At 44.3% G+C, this 16,096-nt stretch overlaps 1 protein-coding gene across 4 annotated transcripts in view; it reads right to left on the bottom strand.

Moving 5' to 3' along the window:
• Plac1 (placenta associated 1) overlaps positions 1-16,096 on the bottom strand; it is a 165,627-nt gene that overhangs the window by 52,124 nt on the left and 97,407 nt on the right. The window contains exon 1 of one of the 4 annotated variants that reach the window (XM_085684641.2): positions 674-806. The exons of the other annotated variants lie outside the window; for them this stretch is intronic. The gene's annotated coding sequence lies outside the window, so the exon portion shown is untranslated. Of the gene's footprint in view, positions 1-673; positions 807-16,096 lie in introns of those variants that run through there. 4 annotated transcript variants of the gene reach the window in all.

The following is a 16,096-nucleotide window of genomic DNA, read 5'->3' as shown; positions in this document are numbered from 1 at the left end:
GTTAACCCTATTGTGGTCTGTAGGCCCACTGCACTGCATCATGGGGGAACCTGCTTCCGTCCCACAGACGTTTGGCTTTCTTTTGTAAGGTCAGCAGTATTAAGCAAGCTCCCACTTTTTAATCCATCCCCGTCGTCCTCTGTTCTTGGAGTTCCTTTTGCTTGCACCAGAGAACCATCCTTCTAACTGGTTGCCTCTGCCTGACTTCTTTTGCAGAGAGCTCTTCCCAGCTATCTCGAGTTCTATTATTCGACTCTATTTGGCCCATCAACAAACATTTCCTGAACATGCGCCACATGCTAAGCCCTTTGTTCAGTTACTAGAGATCCGTGCAAACAACCAGACAGCAGCGCTTTCCGTTAGGAATTCTGCTGGAAGGGAAGGAATGCAAGAAAGCAACGAAGCATAGGAAAATGTGAAAAGGGCTACGATCAGGCCAAGGGATTCGTGGAGTCCAGAGGAGAACATCCAACCCAATGTTGACAGAATGGTGACGAGAAGACTTCCCCAGCGTGGTTTCCATGTGCCACTTGCCTCCTTAACACACTACATTGCCTCCACAAGCTGTTTTCAACCAAATGCCCCCACACTCCCTTTAAAAAAAACTATTCCTGAAAGACTAATCCCCTCACTACCTCTCAACATACACGTGTCCCCTTGTCCTTCCTCTTACCTGCTTCTGTCAGGGAGGCATCGTGTCTCCTCCATGTCCTGTCTTCCTCCACACCCACACTAGAACACACTGTCTGTTGACTGATGACCTAGGAAGCACATCTTTTACTATGGGACTGATCTGACTCCAAGAACCATGAAAAATGATTGCACTGCCGTCAGACAGGGCCGTCAGAAAAACATGGGAATGCCGATGAAGGGGTTTCAAAATGTGTTCCCCAACTTGCTCTCGGCTTGGAAAGAGGATATTGCTGATAACCAAGTGGAGCTTTGGGTTTCAGGAGCTTGAGTTGGCAGAGAGTGAGATATATTTTTCTTTCTGATTTCAATATTTAGCCTGATTTGTTTGGGGCTTTATTTTATTTCATTATATTTTTTTTTGCTTTGTTTTGTTTTGGTCCCGGGCCTGCTGGTCAGGGCTAATTTGTACAGCTGCTTTTTCGCTCGCTTTCTTCCAAGAAAGCGAGAGGAAATAAGGCTGCCAGCAAATCTGCAGTCACCGAGGTTTTCCTAAGATGAATATTGTTTTTCTCTTCTAATTCCACCAAATACAGTATAAAGAAAAGCATGTGACTCTTCCACAAATTTAGTTGTACCAGGGGTCAAATCCTGTACTCTGTCCACATCCTGGTGGTGGGAGACTTATAATGCTGATTTCCTGACCCGCTATTTAGGAAAATTGTACTGGAGTTGCAGAACAGTAAATTCCCCTGATTTGGGGCTTGCATTCTCAGACCTGGCTCCTCCCGAGTTTCAGCAGAAATGTTAAAGGAACCGGGTTGGAGAGGCCAGAGGAATGGGAAAAGTTGGGCAGGAGAAACCTCAAGGAGTTGGTGTTTGGAGTACCAGATTCTGGTTGTTGTTGTTGTTTTCTGCCACTGACAAGTTCGGTGACATAGGCAAGTTACTTCCTCTTACTCATCATCTTTCGGGGGATCAGAATGGGCTAGGCTCAAAGGCTCTTTCTAGTACACTATTCTTGGATCCTGTAAGTTAGTGTTTGGTGTTTCTACAAAGGCTAGTCAAACTGGGGTTAGCAGCACATGCTTTCAATCCCAGCACTAAGGAGACAGAGGCAGGAGGATCACAAGTCTGAAGCCAACTTAGGCTTTTAGTAAGACTTTGTCTCAAAGAAAGTGAAAACATCATCAAGGAAAGTCCCAAAGATTTGTGGGTATTAAGAAGGCTTCCTCCCACTGCCCTTTCCTTATGAAGCATTTGTCCAAGTTTGTGCTTATCTTTCCTACAGCCAGAGAACTGTCTAGAAGGGAATGTCTCCATGTTCTGACTGAGGAGCGAGACTACCTTTGGTAGTCTGGTATTGGAGGCCAATTTTTCACAGCTTTATGAAGGCATATTTTATACACCATGCAATATGCCCATCTAAATTATGCAATTCAGTGGTTTTTGTTCATTCTGAGTTGTACAACCATCACCACAATCATTTCTAGAATATTCTCAGTCTCCTAGAAGAACTTGCCCCACCCTGAATTCCCCAGCCTGCCTAATTCTAGGCAACCACTAATCTACTTTCTCTTTCTATGGATTTGCCTTTCCTTTCATTTCATAAAACAGAATCACATGATGTATCTGGTGATGAGAGTTTTCGGCCAGAATATGCTTTTAAGATTTAGTGTGGTTATGGGATGTGTGTGAACAACATCCCATTATAAGAGTATGCCACTTTTGCTTTTCTCCTCAACAGATGAGGGGCACTTGCATTCCCTCCATCTTGGCCATGGGCATTCATGGGCATTTGTTTCCAGTTCTCTTGGGTGTATAGTTAGGAGAGGATCTGGTGATTTCAATGGTCACTATCTATTTAATCATTTCAGAACTTTAGGTTGTTTTGCTAGAGACAGAAGGCTCAAATGTATGGAGGCCACTTTTTACTTTCTCCCCAAAGATAGAAAACCCCTTCTGGGATTGATGAGTTTGAAAAGCCACCTCCATGGGGTAGCTTGTTTATATAATACTAGCTTTTCAAAGAACACATTTTTATAATCTCCACTTTGTGTTATGGTTGTTGGGTCCTGGGGAAAAAGGACATGAGGGGAGCCACCATTTTCCTTTAACAACTATGAAAACTCAATGGGCACATGTCTAGGATGTCTGATAAAATGGCTGCTAAGAAGCCAAGAAAGTTTGACTTATGCTAAGATGAAAGTGGGGTCATAGCTATTTTAACCTTTTCAAGACCATCTTCTGTCAGTACTAGGTCGTTTCTCGGGAGAAGAGAGTTGAAGGTCCCTTGGCATATCTATATCTACCCAGCCTTTGTGTTGACCATTCCTGCTGCTTGGGAACTGGGGTAGGAAGAAAAAGGGGAGAAAAGGAACCTTATGTAGAAAAAGGGAGGAAAAGAGCCTTATGTAGGGGACACACAGGTACTGATTTGCCTCAGGAGGTACCCATTTGTGTTGGCTTCTTCTTCTTCTTCTTCTTCTTCTTCTTCTTCTTCTTCTTCTTCTTCTTCTTCTTCTTCTTCTTCTTCTTCTTCTTCTTCTTCTTCTTCTTCTTCTTCTTCTTCTTTGCAGTGATTTCCCCCTTTAAAGTGTGCCAGTTTGAACAGCTAATGTATGCTCATTGCATTCGGCTCATGAAGGCTGCCAAAATTTTCACCTTGATGAGTCTATCATTCACTGAAATAAAGAATAGATCTCCCCAGAGTTGCTGACTCCAGAAGGGCAGTCAAAGCCAAGGACAGTACACAAGAGAAGCCACATCCTGATGAGATGCGAAGTGTAGGAAAGAATATTTGGGAGAGGCAAGGTGGAGCATGGAGACAAAATAGTATGCATGTATAGCTTTCTTGAATGAAATACAGGATTCAGGCACTCCAAGTTCTCTGACAAACCAAAGCCTCACGTATCATTCATCCTTGTTCTAATTAAAAGGCATGGTGCTCCCTTGTGCTTGGGCAGACAATTCACATGACCTCCCAGCTCATTTGGCAGCACTTGGGAGAAATCTGGCCTTGCAATCAGACTAAATGATGTGTTACCCTACACTTAATCTCCACCATCCATCAAAATCCAAGGGCCTTGGCCTCAGCCCCTCGACAAGAGGCCCACAGTACCTGGGTAGGATTTCATTCGGGGAACGAATGCAAAGCCCCTAATTCTCCATCCATCTCAGCCCTCTGTAAACAGTTAAAGGCTGCAGCCAACAGCAGAAGAACTGCCAACCCAAATGAAAGCCATGAGTCAGCAAAACAAAGACAGATGGCAATGGATTAACTGTAGCACAGACAGCAAGAAGCACACCCTCCTTAGCTCCGACGAGATTGCCTCCCCTCGATTTCAGGTGACCTGGTGCTCACACAGAGTCCCTGGGAACTGTACCACGCATTGGCTCTCCACACGCTGTATATAGCCATAGCAGTAGAGGGGAACACTGCTCCAAACCATAGTCTCCAGGCTGTCCAGGTAGGGAGATGCAAAGAAAACATTCACAGTTACCACACCTCAAAGCTTAGAGATGTTAAGAAGCCTGCAACTATGTCTGTAAGGCAAGAGTTTGGGGGCATCGGGTGGGAGTTTATATGTCTAGGATAAGGAGTCCCCAGCACTGTGCTTTCTAGACATCAGAAGGGTTTGACAAATGTTTGTGCAATGAAAGAATGAATGGGTGAATGGAATCTCAAAAATAAAATCTGGCCTGGATATTGGAGGTAGACTAGCATAAACCCAGTGGGCTTCTTCGGCATCCCTGGGGACCACATGGCCCCTCGTGAGTCACGCCTCTGTCCTTAGTTCTGTCTTAAGCAGGTAACACAAGCACTTTGAGGTCTGCTCCCTGCGATTTCCCTTCAGAATGCTTTTGCTCTTAAATAGTTCTTTTGTTTGCTTGCTTTGTTGTTTTAGTTTTGTAAGTCCTTCCTTGAAGAAGAAATCCAGATTATGTGACAAAGAGAGACTATCTTTCTTAGGAAGCAAATTCACAGTGAACAAGAAAGCTCTCAGTCAAAAGTTGGATTTTTGTCTTGAGAAACAGTCTAGCTTTGGAGCTTGGGGTGGAGGGAAAGGCTGAGAGCGGGCAGCAGCCAGCCCTAATGTCGACGGTATTCTGTGATTTTTCTATGCCTCTCTTTCGCTTCAGCCTGCATTCTGCTTTCTTTGGATCTGGTTGCTAACCACAGAAGTTTCCAGAAGAAAACCTAGGGCAGCCGTGCATGGGTGTTGCCAATTTTACAAACTACTATTTCAGTTCACATTTTCAAAACACCTCTGGGCACAAGTTATAAAAGTCTACAGGGTCGATAGTGAATTAGAGAAGGGAGCTGGAGAAAGACAAATTGAGAGGGAGGGGTGATGAAGATGAGATTAGAAACGAGAGAAGGAGAAGGGGTGAAATCCTTTCCCCCTCGTTTCAGAGAAGGCCCCAACGCAGGAATAATGCTTTGAAATAGCAAAGCCACGAGGCAGTCTGTAGACTGTTACTGTAATTGGTGCCAGCCCCATTAGGGAGCAACGTGGCCATGTATCGTTTGGAGCTGAACTCACCAGATCTCTGCTAGAGTACAGGGGTGAAAAAGGAATAGAGCAGGGCATCTCACCAAGGACTAGCCTTTGGGACGACACCTTGAAAGCGATCTATGTTCTAAAAATCAGCAAAAGAAAGTCACCCAGTGAGGCAGCTCATGCTTGCAATCCCAGCACTTAGGAGGCTATGGCAGGAGACCTGCCACGAATTCAGTAAAAGGCTGCGTTGCTGATCAACCTGGTCTAGAGAGTGAGACTAAGTTAAAACAAAACAACCCCCCCCCCCGCCCCCGCAACCAAACCTCAGACAGAAAGCAGACTGTGATGGGAAGTCCTTCGTTGTATCTGCCTGCCGGGCCATGGCTGGGCCACTCTCTTCAATCAAACTTCTACAGAATTCCTACTTGGGATGTCAAATTCCGTGTTAGGTACTTAGAGATACAATTATGAACCGGACATGGTCCCTGCCCTCAAGGAATTCATAGTCTGATAGGGAAGGGAGAGACAAACAGATCACTAATTATAACACAGGATGATAAGAGCTAGAAGTTGCTGGGGGAGGCCAGGGGATAAGCACTTAAATCATCCTGGAGGGTCAGCGAAGGCTTCCTGAAAGACATGATGCAGACACTGAAGAATGAGTAGGAGTAGGCTGGGCGAGAGAGGGCCTGGGGAGAGGATGCTCCACACAGATGGGCTTTGGAGGAGTAAGCTTTGCACATGAATGCGAAGATTTATAAAACACACAGTCCCGAATGGAAAGCTGATCAATACAAGCACTAGCGGATCTTTGGGAAGATCGTGAACATTAGTGCAAGTTAGCAAGTTTGTTTAAGGAACAACTCACGAAGGAGAAAAAAAAAACACCAAGAGAGTGGAAAGGAGAGGCAGACAGAATATAGAAAAAGTGAGGGAGAACATTAAATAGTCTTAGTAGGCATGTAAGGGCCTAAATTTAAAGTAACAGATATTTTAGATTACTATTTATGCCAATACATTTAGAGTCTAGGTGAACACCATGAGGACGGCCAGAACTGGAGAGGAAACTATAGCAGGATGGAAGATACACAAGTCTCTTTTCCTTTGTGGGTGGACACACCAAGTAGGATTTCAGTCAAGTATGGAAAATCCCAGGAATTTAAGGCCTATTCATACACCAGGAAATGTATCAATACAATTCATTGCATTTGCATATTGAGCAAAACTATATGGTCATTGTTATAAACGAAATTCAATGGACTTGAAAACACTGACCAACTACTTGTTCCCAAAAGCCTATATGAAGGGCTGAACGTGGTGGTGCCTGCAATCCTGACAGTCGAGGAAGTGAAGTAGGTGTAGTCTGAGTTCAAGTCTATCCTGGTATATACACTAACTTTGAGGTTAGCCTGGGCTACATAGCAAGGCCCTTCTCAAAAATCAAAACCAACCAACCAACTGAAAACAAACCTAAAAATACCTTCTGAGAGATTGTGAATTAAGGACACAATACTTATTTGAGTATCTTAGAAATCGATAGAGGACTCCATCCTTACCGACCACGGTAGACTGGTAACACTCTCTGAAGCTAGAGAGCAGAGGTCTGAGCACCTTGTTGCTGTGTGACCTTGGACAAATTACTTAGCTTCCCTGAACCTCAGTGTTCTCATCTTAAAATTGTAGAAGGATTAAAAGCTGCATACTAGGGAAGTATTCAAAAGCTTGCATTTCTGCCACAAATATGGTTTGCTAACACGTTTTGGAACAAATGTTTCCTCCATTAAAGCTAAGAGCAAGACCGATGCACTTCTGAAGAACCCATGATAAAATCTACAACTTTACATTTGAACTTAAAACTTAATAAGAAAAAAAAAGGACAAATATGCCTGAAGTTCTAGCCCTCCTCCCCCCGTGGGGGAGGACAGAGGCTGGAGGGCAGCTCGTGCCCAGGAGTTTGAAGCCAGCCTGGGAAAGATAGTGAGACCTTGTTTTAACAAACAGTAGAACCCTTATCATCTTCAGGGTCTCCAAATCCACTCTGTCCTTTAATGTTTTCTTAGGCACAATTTTGGAAACAGAGTTTCTTGTAGCTTAGGATAGCCTCCAATTCCCTATGTAGCTGTGAATGACATTTGAACTTTTGATTCTGCCACCTCCGTCTCCCCAGTGCAAAATCACAGGCTTGAGCCATCAAGCCTCCCTGATGATGGATCAAACCTAGGGCCTCACACATGCTAGGCAAGCTGGCTATAGGCCCAACCCTTAAGCCTGCTAACAGAACCCTTTGTTGAGCTGCTCACTATATGCATGGCACTATGCTTCTTTAATCTGTTCAAAAATCATATCTAAGTATTCATTACTTTCCAACACTGTTCTATGGATCAAAAGCACTCTGTTGGGCTGTTCCAGACTGCTTTCCCCAGCCACATCAGTTCCCCTAGCACCTCTTCAATCCCCACTAGCTGCTGCGTGTTGTGTAGTGTGTTCATAGCTCCCAGCAAAGCTGTAAACATCTAGAGGTTAAGTGGACACCTCAGATTTCTCTGTCTCCAACCTTTCCCACCAGAGCCAGGCCCATAATGGGAACTTCGTTAATTGCTGTAGTTGAAGCTAAATATACGGCTATTTATCATTAGTATCCTGTCTATACAAAAGAAGAGAGAGAGCTCATCTTGGAATATGGTGAGGAGTGACAGACAGAGGGTGCCTGATGTCCTCCTTTGGTCTCTGCATGCTCCTGAACACACACATGCGCATAAACCATGCATTCACATGGTGTGGGTGGGGTGGATGAGGAGATTAATACAGGCCTCCCCATTCCAAAGCCTGGGTTTTCACTCTAGGAACAGAAAGGAGGAGTAGAATTTGCAAATTTCCCAAGATGCCTCCCTTCCCCAATCACTCCCTTATGATGAGGCTTTTCTCTGCCTAGCTTAGGTCAATGTTGCATGACGAATCTTCCCTTTACACAAGGATTGGATCAGGCCGGGGTTTTGTTAACATGTACAAATGGAGCCAAATCTGTCAACTCACAATTGTACGAAATGGGACTCCTGGGAATCTTCCAGAAATGAGCCAAGAGAAAGTTAATAGTTATCCTACCTACCTCATAGGGTCATGGTGAGAATCGGGTGATACAATGGGTAGGCGTGTGCTTTGGAAAGTAGCAATGAGAAACAGATTGGGTTTTTAGTCCTGATGGAACAACAGGAGCTCCTTGGCAGTGTAAAGGCCTTGGCCAGGTGAAAGATGGGGCTTTTTAGGGACACATGGAGTCACCATTTTTTGCAGTGGCTGTTAGCCTTGCTTTCCAGCAATTCTTGGGAGAATCTGTTCTATCCTGAGACTTTGGACACTGTGTCTCACTTTATCCTTCTCATTTTATTTCTAAAGCTCTACTTACCCAGACCAATGCACGGTGAGTCTGGAAGGGGAGCTAACTTTTCCTTCTTTTAGCTCATGAAAGGAACCTATTTTGTTGGTAACTTAGCTTTAGAGTCCAACAATCCTCCAAGTCACAAGGTAGATCACATGCGAGGGCACCTCTCACACTTGCTCCCTTCCAGGGGGATCTGCCAGTGGGTGCTACGAAACACACATACAGATAGCCTTCTCCTGGAGCATCTAAAGTTCCCAGATTTCAAGTGCTAGAAGATTTGAGAGAATTTAGGAGTCGAGGTTCAAAGAAAGTTAAGAGTCAGAAAATAGGGTGTTTTTTTTTTTTTGTGTGTGTGTGGAGGAATAAGAGTTTTGGTTCAAAGGATTGCAATTCTGAAGAGGAAGGATTTGAGGGGAGCCAGGGGAGAGTGAGCTCAGGCTGGATGGGGAAGAGGAATGCGTGCCGACAGTGCAGGGATCTTGGCCAAAGAGCCTTGGATCAAGAATAGACTGGACTTGTGGAGGTAGCCAAAGGTATTCGAATCAGGGAATTGAGCAAGATTTATTGCCTAAATTGGCCTAGACTAGACAGAGCTTGGCTTTGGGTCTGTTTTATGTGTGCTGGGCATGCACACATACCTCCTTACAGTTGAAGCTTTCAGAGAGTGAGCCATAACCCTCAGCAAAACAGGGGCAAGGAGATGGGGCTGTTGGTGTCTGGAGTGTGCACAGAACCCAAGAAACAAAGTTCCAGGCAGCACACCTAGGCCTGAAAGCTAGGAAGGTAGGCAGGAAAGATCAGCTTCCTCCTCTGTCGCTCGCAGTTCTTGGTGGCACTGGCTAGTTCATCTGCATTTAAACACAGTATACTCAGCAGCCTTCAGGACTGGCCAGCACAATCATCATTGTATCCATTCTGGGGCCTCCTGGACCACCAGCTCCCATGTTCTGTATTCTCCAGCTTCACTATTGGTTCCAGATTACTCTCCTTGTGAGGTGCTGCCTTGAACTGAGCACAGAGGGAGAGAAGGAGGGGAGAGCAAGGGTGGGGGGAGAGATTTGTGTGTGTTCGAAGGAGTCCTGGGTGGCCTCAGCTTCAGCTTCCCTGATTGCAGGCTTCAGGGGAGTCTGTGCCTCTGAACTTTGCTCCACTAGTCCACCCTGCAGGGAGAGATGAGCCCAGCTCCCTGCTGGTCCTGTCCCATACTCCCCGTTATGATAGGCAGTGAAGCAAATCATTTGGGCTCTTGCCTGGTCTAAATGGGATAGAAAGGGCTCCTCTCTTGCTTGAAAGAAACATCCAAGTATGTGCTTACTGTTTAGTTTTCCTGGAAAAATAATTTCTCTGGCAGGCTAAAGAGGGCGAATTTGCCTTCAGAAAAGGATTGTGTCATATCCCCAGTCCTTGTGGCCTCCCACCATTCCCATGGCTGAAAAGCTTGCATTCAGGGGACGAGTAACCAAGCATCTGCTAGGAACAGCTTTTCATTTTTACTCAAAAAACAAACCAACAAACAAATGTGTTGTGGGAAGAAAAAAAGATATGCATTCTTGGGTGTCTCTTTGAATGTAATCCAGCAATCCTCCAAAATTCAGAGTTTTTTTTTTTTTCAAGTACAGTGTGAAGTAGAAATCGGGTTTGACTGTTCAGTGTTATAGGTTTTTTTTTTTCTGTAGCTTTGAAGCCTGTCCTGGAACTAGACACTTGTAGAGCAGGCTGGCCTCGAACTCACAGAGATCTGCCTACCTCTGCCTCCTGAGTTCTGGGATTAAAGGTGTGCACCACCCCATCGCCAGTGTTACAGTTTTAAGGTATCAAGTGGAGTTATACCCTTCCCTTCTTCAAACTCTAAGTTTTAGAAATTAATTGGATTAAGATACCCGAGTGACTAAAGGGGACACAGGAATAAAAGGAGAAATGAAAGGGTGACAAAATATGCTTGACTTACGACATGGCTTCTAAAACTATGCCATATGGAGTCGTGAAGTTGAATGTAGAAGACATGAAATATTTGGCAATAGCAAAAATCTCGGAGTGAACAACCACCAAAAATTAATTCAGAATTATCTCTTGGGACATAATGAATTCTAGGTGTTTTTGATGGTGCTTGACCATGTTGCATTGGGCTGTATAACCACAGCCTTGGTTCTGAACACACAACATGTGTGCTTCATACTGTCACACTGTGCAATGCCAACAAATGCTCCTTGAAACACCTCGGCTCATATTTGAGCCTTTTGTGTGTCTTGATTATTGAGGATGCTCAGTATCTTGTAGTATTGAATATTCAGCCAACATGTTAGTCTTCATGTACAAACAAATAAGCATAGTCATCTCACTAGCGTGCAAAGTTGCTTTTATTTGTAATAAATGGTAAAATTATAATGCACCAAATAAATATTTTAAAATAAGTGCCTTTCTGATTTATGATCAGGAAGAACCTAATTTGTATTCTGTGACAGACAGTGTTGAATTGTCAACTTGACAGAAAGCACAGGTACCCTGAAGATGGGACTTGGGGCATATGTATGGGGAATTTTCTCGACTTTGTTGATTGAGGCGAGAAGGCCTGCACACTGTGGGCAGCATCATTCCCTCAACAGGGCACACTAGACTATATAAAAGTGGGGAAGGCAAACTGAACACCAGTATAGATGTGCTCATTACTCCCTTCTTTTCTATCTATTCCCATGGATAGAACGTGGATGGTTGCTTCAGGTTCCTGCCACCCTGACTTCTCTGCCATGATGCATCGGAACCTGGAGCTATGAGCTACAATGAACCCTTTCCAACTTCAGTTACCTCTGTCAGGTATTTTGTCACAGCAACCAGAAAATAAACTAAGATGCATAACTATAAATTCTGGGCCATGTAAAATTTTGGGGGGGGGAGTGGAATAGGGTCATAATGGAAAAAGTTTAAGAAGCTCTAAATTAGGTGGGAGGAGCTACAAAGACCATTTATGTCATGACTTTTGAAAATAATTGAAAACTATATTGCAGCGCTTTGTTCAAACATAGAACCCCATTATGCATAATATGCACATAAAATGGTCCCGCTCTGGTTAAAACAGAGGAGGGGACCCTCTGTGCTCAACCTAACTTTTCACCGTTCAGGCTAAGAGAAAAGTGAGGTAATATCACAGCCTGCCAGCTTATGGGAACCAGTTCACATGCATTTTGTGAGCCAGATTGTTAAAGACAGCAATTACTAAAAATTAAATTAGATGAGCGCACAATAAAGTTATATTAAAGACAAAGCTAGTAAATCCTCAAAACTCATCGCTTCCCCATTATTTGACCACACTTCACTATTATCAATACTCTTGAGGTTCTTCACATCTATTGTATGTGCGTGGTGGAAATACTGTACAATGGTGTGCTGTGGTGTGTCTTTGCCCAATTCCTTGCCCGATGACGTCAGGCTGGGAAATTGAAATTGGCCCTGATGGGAGTATTTATACCACAGAAATCCACAGAATGCTATAAATCAGAGCTCCAGTTCCCCACTACTGGGAGAGGCAGTGTTAAACATTCACCGTCTCAAGCCAACTCTGTGAGTCCTCTCTTGGAAGCTATCCACCCAGCAATTGCCACCATTGGGGGAAGGCTATTTGGAAATCAGAGAAGGGGGAAGGCTTTGGAGTGATCAGGCATTATCCCAGGATTCTATGGGAAAGAAAGGTCACTGCAGGACCCCACACCAGACAACTGACAAGGCAGATGAGAGACAGGCATCATGATGGGAGCAACATGAAGTGACAACTGATAACCTGAGCCATTTTACTGTGAGACCTAACTGCCCAATTTACACTCACGACCCCGAAGACTTCATTGCATCACAGCCCAACATAGGTCAAGAACCAAAAATGTTCATTCTATGACTCCTTCAAAATGGGGTAAGTTACACGTACAATAAGCATGCAAGAGGATGCCCAATCTGTTGTGTCTACTACTGCATCCACGGCTATGGCACAGCATGAAACATGAAAGACCTTTAGCCAACACAAACTTATTGAGAGAGAGCGAAACCAATTTTCATAAGGAAGCTCTTTGTCTAGTTTATCACTATTTCTAGGAAAAAATATTCAGGACATTTATTTTATTTTCAGAAAGCAGTGGAGTATCAAACTATTTTAAAAAGTTGTCTATCTCAAATTGATGTCCCAAGGTGGTACTGATGCTTAAAGAGATAAATGACCACTATTGTAAATATGGGCATGAGTTCTCTCTCTGTCTCTGTCTCTGTCTCTGTCTCTCTCTCTCTTTCTTTCATTTTTTTGTTGTTGTTATTTTTCAAGATAAGGTTTTGTTGTGTAGCCCTGGCTGTCCTGGAACTAACCCTGTAGACCAGACTCACAAAGATTCACCTATCTCTGTCTCTCAAGTGTTAGGATTAAAAGGTGTGTGCCACCACCGCCTGGCTGGGCATGAGTTTTCTAATGCTGCAGTGATGGCTGATAAACAGAAATGACTTTACTGGGGTAGGGAGCTGATTGACAGCGACACACTCTACCCGTTGTAGCTCCCATTTCAAACATCTTTCATCTCTCTTTTGTTCTGTGCCCGATCCCTTCATTTTCTACCCGTTTATTTCCCTTGCTTTGGATCCCTTTTCTTTCTCTGGCCTTCTCAGTTCTCCAACCTGCTAGTCACCCCTCACATGGCCCACCCCAGCCACTCAAATAATAGTCAAGTCTTTGGAGAGATCATTCTTCCCAAAGTCAAACAAATGTTCAAGTTAAACAAGCTTCTTTGTCTTCAGCCTTTCCAAAGAGATACTCATCTATAACTATTTTTCTCAATTTTCAATTTCTACTGGTGTGTGTGTGTGTGTGTGTGTGTGCCCCTCCTGAAAGGACTATGCTATATATGACATGACCTCTTTTATGCTCGAATGTCCTTACGTTGTAATTTGGCATATCTACAGTTTATAGCACTGCAGGAGAGAAGCTAATATCCTAATGTTAATGAAGCCCTTCTGGGTTACAGTGACCCATATGCAATCATCTAGCTAGTTCAAATAGACTCTGAAAGCCACTTAGGCCACAGTAGCTGGGTTAAGTGAAAAGTTCTACCAGAAATGACTTAAATGGGCAGGTCACGTGGCTCAAATTTTATAGATAGTTTTTAATATCAGCCATCCTCAGGGAGTATGGCCACTAATGGAGTATGGGTTCTTTAGAAACTAGTTTTGTAGTTGATAGTCAGCCCTAGTGAAATTGCTACTCCCAGGTGAGTGGTGAAGCTGCCTCCAGGGCAGCTTGTGTATCTCAGCCAAACTTTTTCGTTTGTTTGTTTTTGAGACAGGTTTTTGTTTGTTTGTTTGTTTTTGGTTTTGTGTGTGTGTGTGTGTGTGTGTGTGTGTGTGTGTGTGTGTGTGTGTTTGTAGCCCTGACTCTCCTGAAACTAGCTCCGTAGGCTAGGCTGGCCTTGAACTCAGAGATCTATTGCCTCTGCCTCCTGAGTGCTGGGATTAAAGGCAGGTGCCACCACCACCCAGCTCTCGGGCAACTCCTTTTGCAAACGAATCTACCATCGGAAGAATGGAATCTGTAAGGAGAGAGCTAGAAGTGAGTTTAAGTTTGAAGTCATCTGAAGAATTCTAGTAGGCGTGCTGGCTTCCAGAAGTTCGGCCATGAAACAGGTGAACAGCTCACGCTACTAAGCATTCTGAGTCTCAGTTTGATATTTATTTATTTATTGCTGGCCTCAAACACCTCAATATGTAGCTGAAGATGACTCTGGTGATCTCCTGTCTCTAGATGCTTAGTGCTAGGATTTCAGGGCTAGGACACCGTGACTGGTTTATGGGTTTCCACCTATTCAGAATGATGTTGATGATAGCACTAGGTTTCCTCGAGTTGTATTAATCAACCAATCAATTAATTCAAGAATTAATTCAAAGCTATAGCTAACAGACTTGCTCTAGTACTTTGTACATAGTATGTGTTTTTCTTTTACAGGAGGGCAGTTAAAAGTTAAAAAAAAACAATTAAAAATAAAAACAAATAAAAGTCAAGATTGGGATCTCTTTAAAAGCTTGGCAGAACTGCAATAAACTGTAACACTAGAGCCCTGAGGTCTGCACTCTGAGATACGAGGGCCATAGTTGCTCTCCACCGTCTCAGTCTATCAGACAGAGCCACCGAGTTATGGCGCCTGTGGAAGTGACTGTAAGCAAGCAGACTACGGCAAATCACAGCGAAAGCACAAATGCTGGATGTGGTCCTCTGTGAAGTTCTCTTTAAAGCTGACAACTGGTGCCAGCTTCTCAGACCAAGAGTCACCATGGTCAGTGTGTGCCTGTGAGGAGTCTCAGCCTGGGCTCCTCAGGCACTGGCTGACTTTGCCTCTCCCTGGGCCTCACAGTTCAGGCTTCCACTAATGACTCAAGGGGCAGGCAGACTTGCAGGGCTTTTTGAGTTCCTTTCTTTCCTCCGCGCCATCTCTCAATCTTCCAGTTTATACTGAATCCCGGACACGCCGCTCTCTGCCCTTCCCCACTCTGCTTTTTACTGTATGTAAAAGATTGGTGAGACTGTGTTTGCACTCTCAGCCCTGGACAGGCCAAGGAGGAAGGACTGCCACAAATCTGAGGCCAACTTGGAGCACATAGCAAGACCCCTCCTCAAAAAGCCAAAGGAAAAAAACCTCATGAGCCCATGTGTACCTCTGAAACATTTTGATTTAGAGAAAAGGGGTGGGTGGGGGCTTTTCAGTTTCATACTGAAAGACAAGCCAGTGGGGTCCTCTGGCTAGTTGAGTCTCCAACATCACTGAAACGTATTCTGAGCTTAATTTCAATGCAGTACTGGTGACTTCAGGTCAGTGTGTAGCTTTATGGGTCTGGGAGCGCTCAAGGTTTCACAGAGCCCTGGCTCTTATCTGAGGACTTTTCTAGTAACTCTGTAACCAAGGCTAACAGGAGTGTTCCTAGTGGGTGTTCAATTCTACATATATTTTTAAAAACCATTTCTGAGAAACTCAAGTCCATATCAGGAATGATAATAGGGTGCCTCCTCCCAAGATTTGCAAGCTGTGCAGCCTTTGGCTGCAAATGAGAAAGAAAGAAATGGGGAATCCAATCTTTTTTTTTGTTGCTATTGTTAATTATACCATTACTTTGGGATTTTTTTTCCTGTTCAAGTGTTTATGACTCAATCCTAGACCTGGTCTCCCGAGTCGCATTTCTCAGTCAATCCTTCCCATTTGCAGGGAGACATCTGATTTCTGCGTTTGCCATCTGCATTTGTCCAGGTGCTGGCACTCAGGAAGGGTTTTCATAGTCAAAGCTATGCACGGTTCAGGAATTGGACCCCCCCCCGCTCCCCAGTCAGGAATGCAACAGGAGGCAACCATCACTGGTCACGAACGGCAGGGCTGGGAAGTCTCAGTCTGTGGGCTCTGTCCTTGAGCTTCAGAATTTTTTTTGGCATCTTTCCTTTTCTGTGTATGTTTACTCCGGCCTTTAATTACCATTGTTGGTGGGACCTCCATCTCTCTCTCCTCAGAGCAGCGCTGACATTGGAGCTCCCGCCATTTCTGCAGCTGCTTAGGGCAGCACGGCCAGGAACTTGGGA

The sequence above is a fragment of the Myodes glareolus genome, chromosome X (assembly GCF_982192425.1).
Source record: "Myodes glareolus chromosome X, mMyoGla1.1, whole genome shotgun sequence".
Lineage (NCBI taxonomy): Eukaryota > Metazoa > Chordata > Mammalia > Rodentia > Cricetidae > Myodes > Myodes glareolus.
This window is presented reverse-complemented; position numbering and strand designations above follow the sequence as displayed.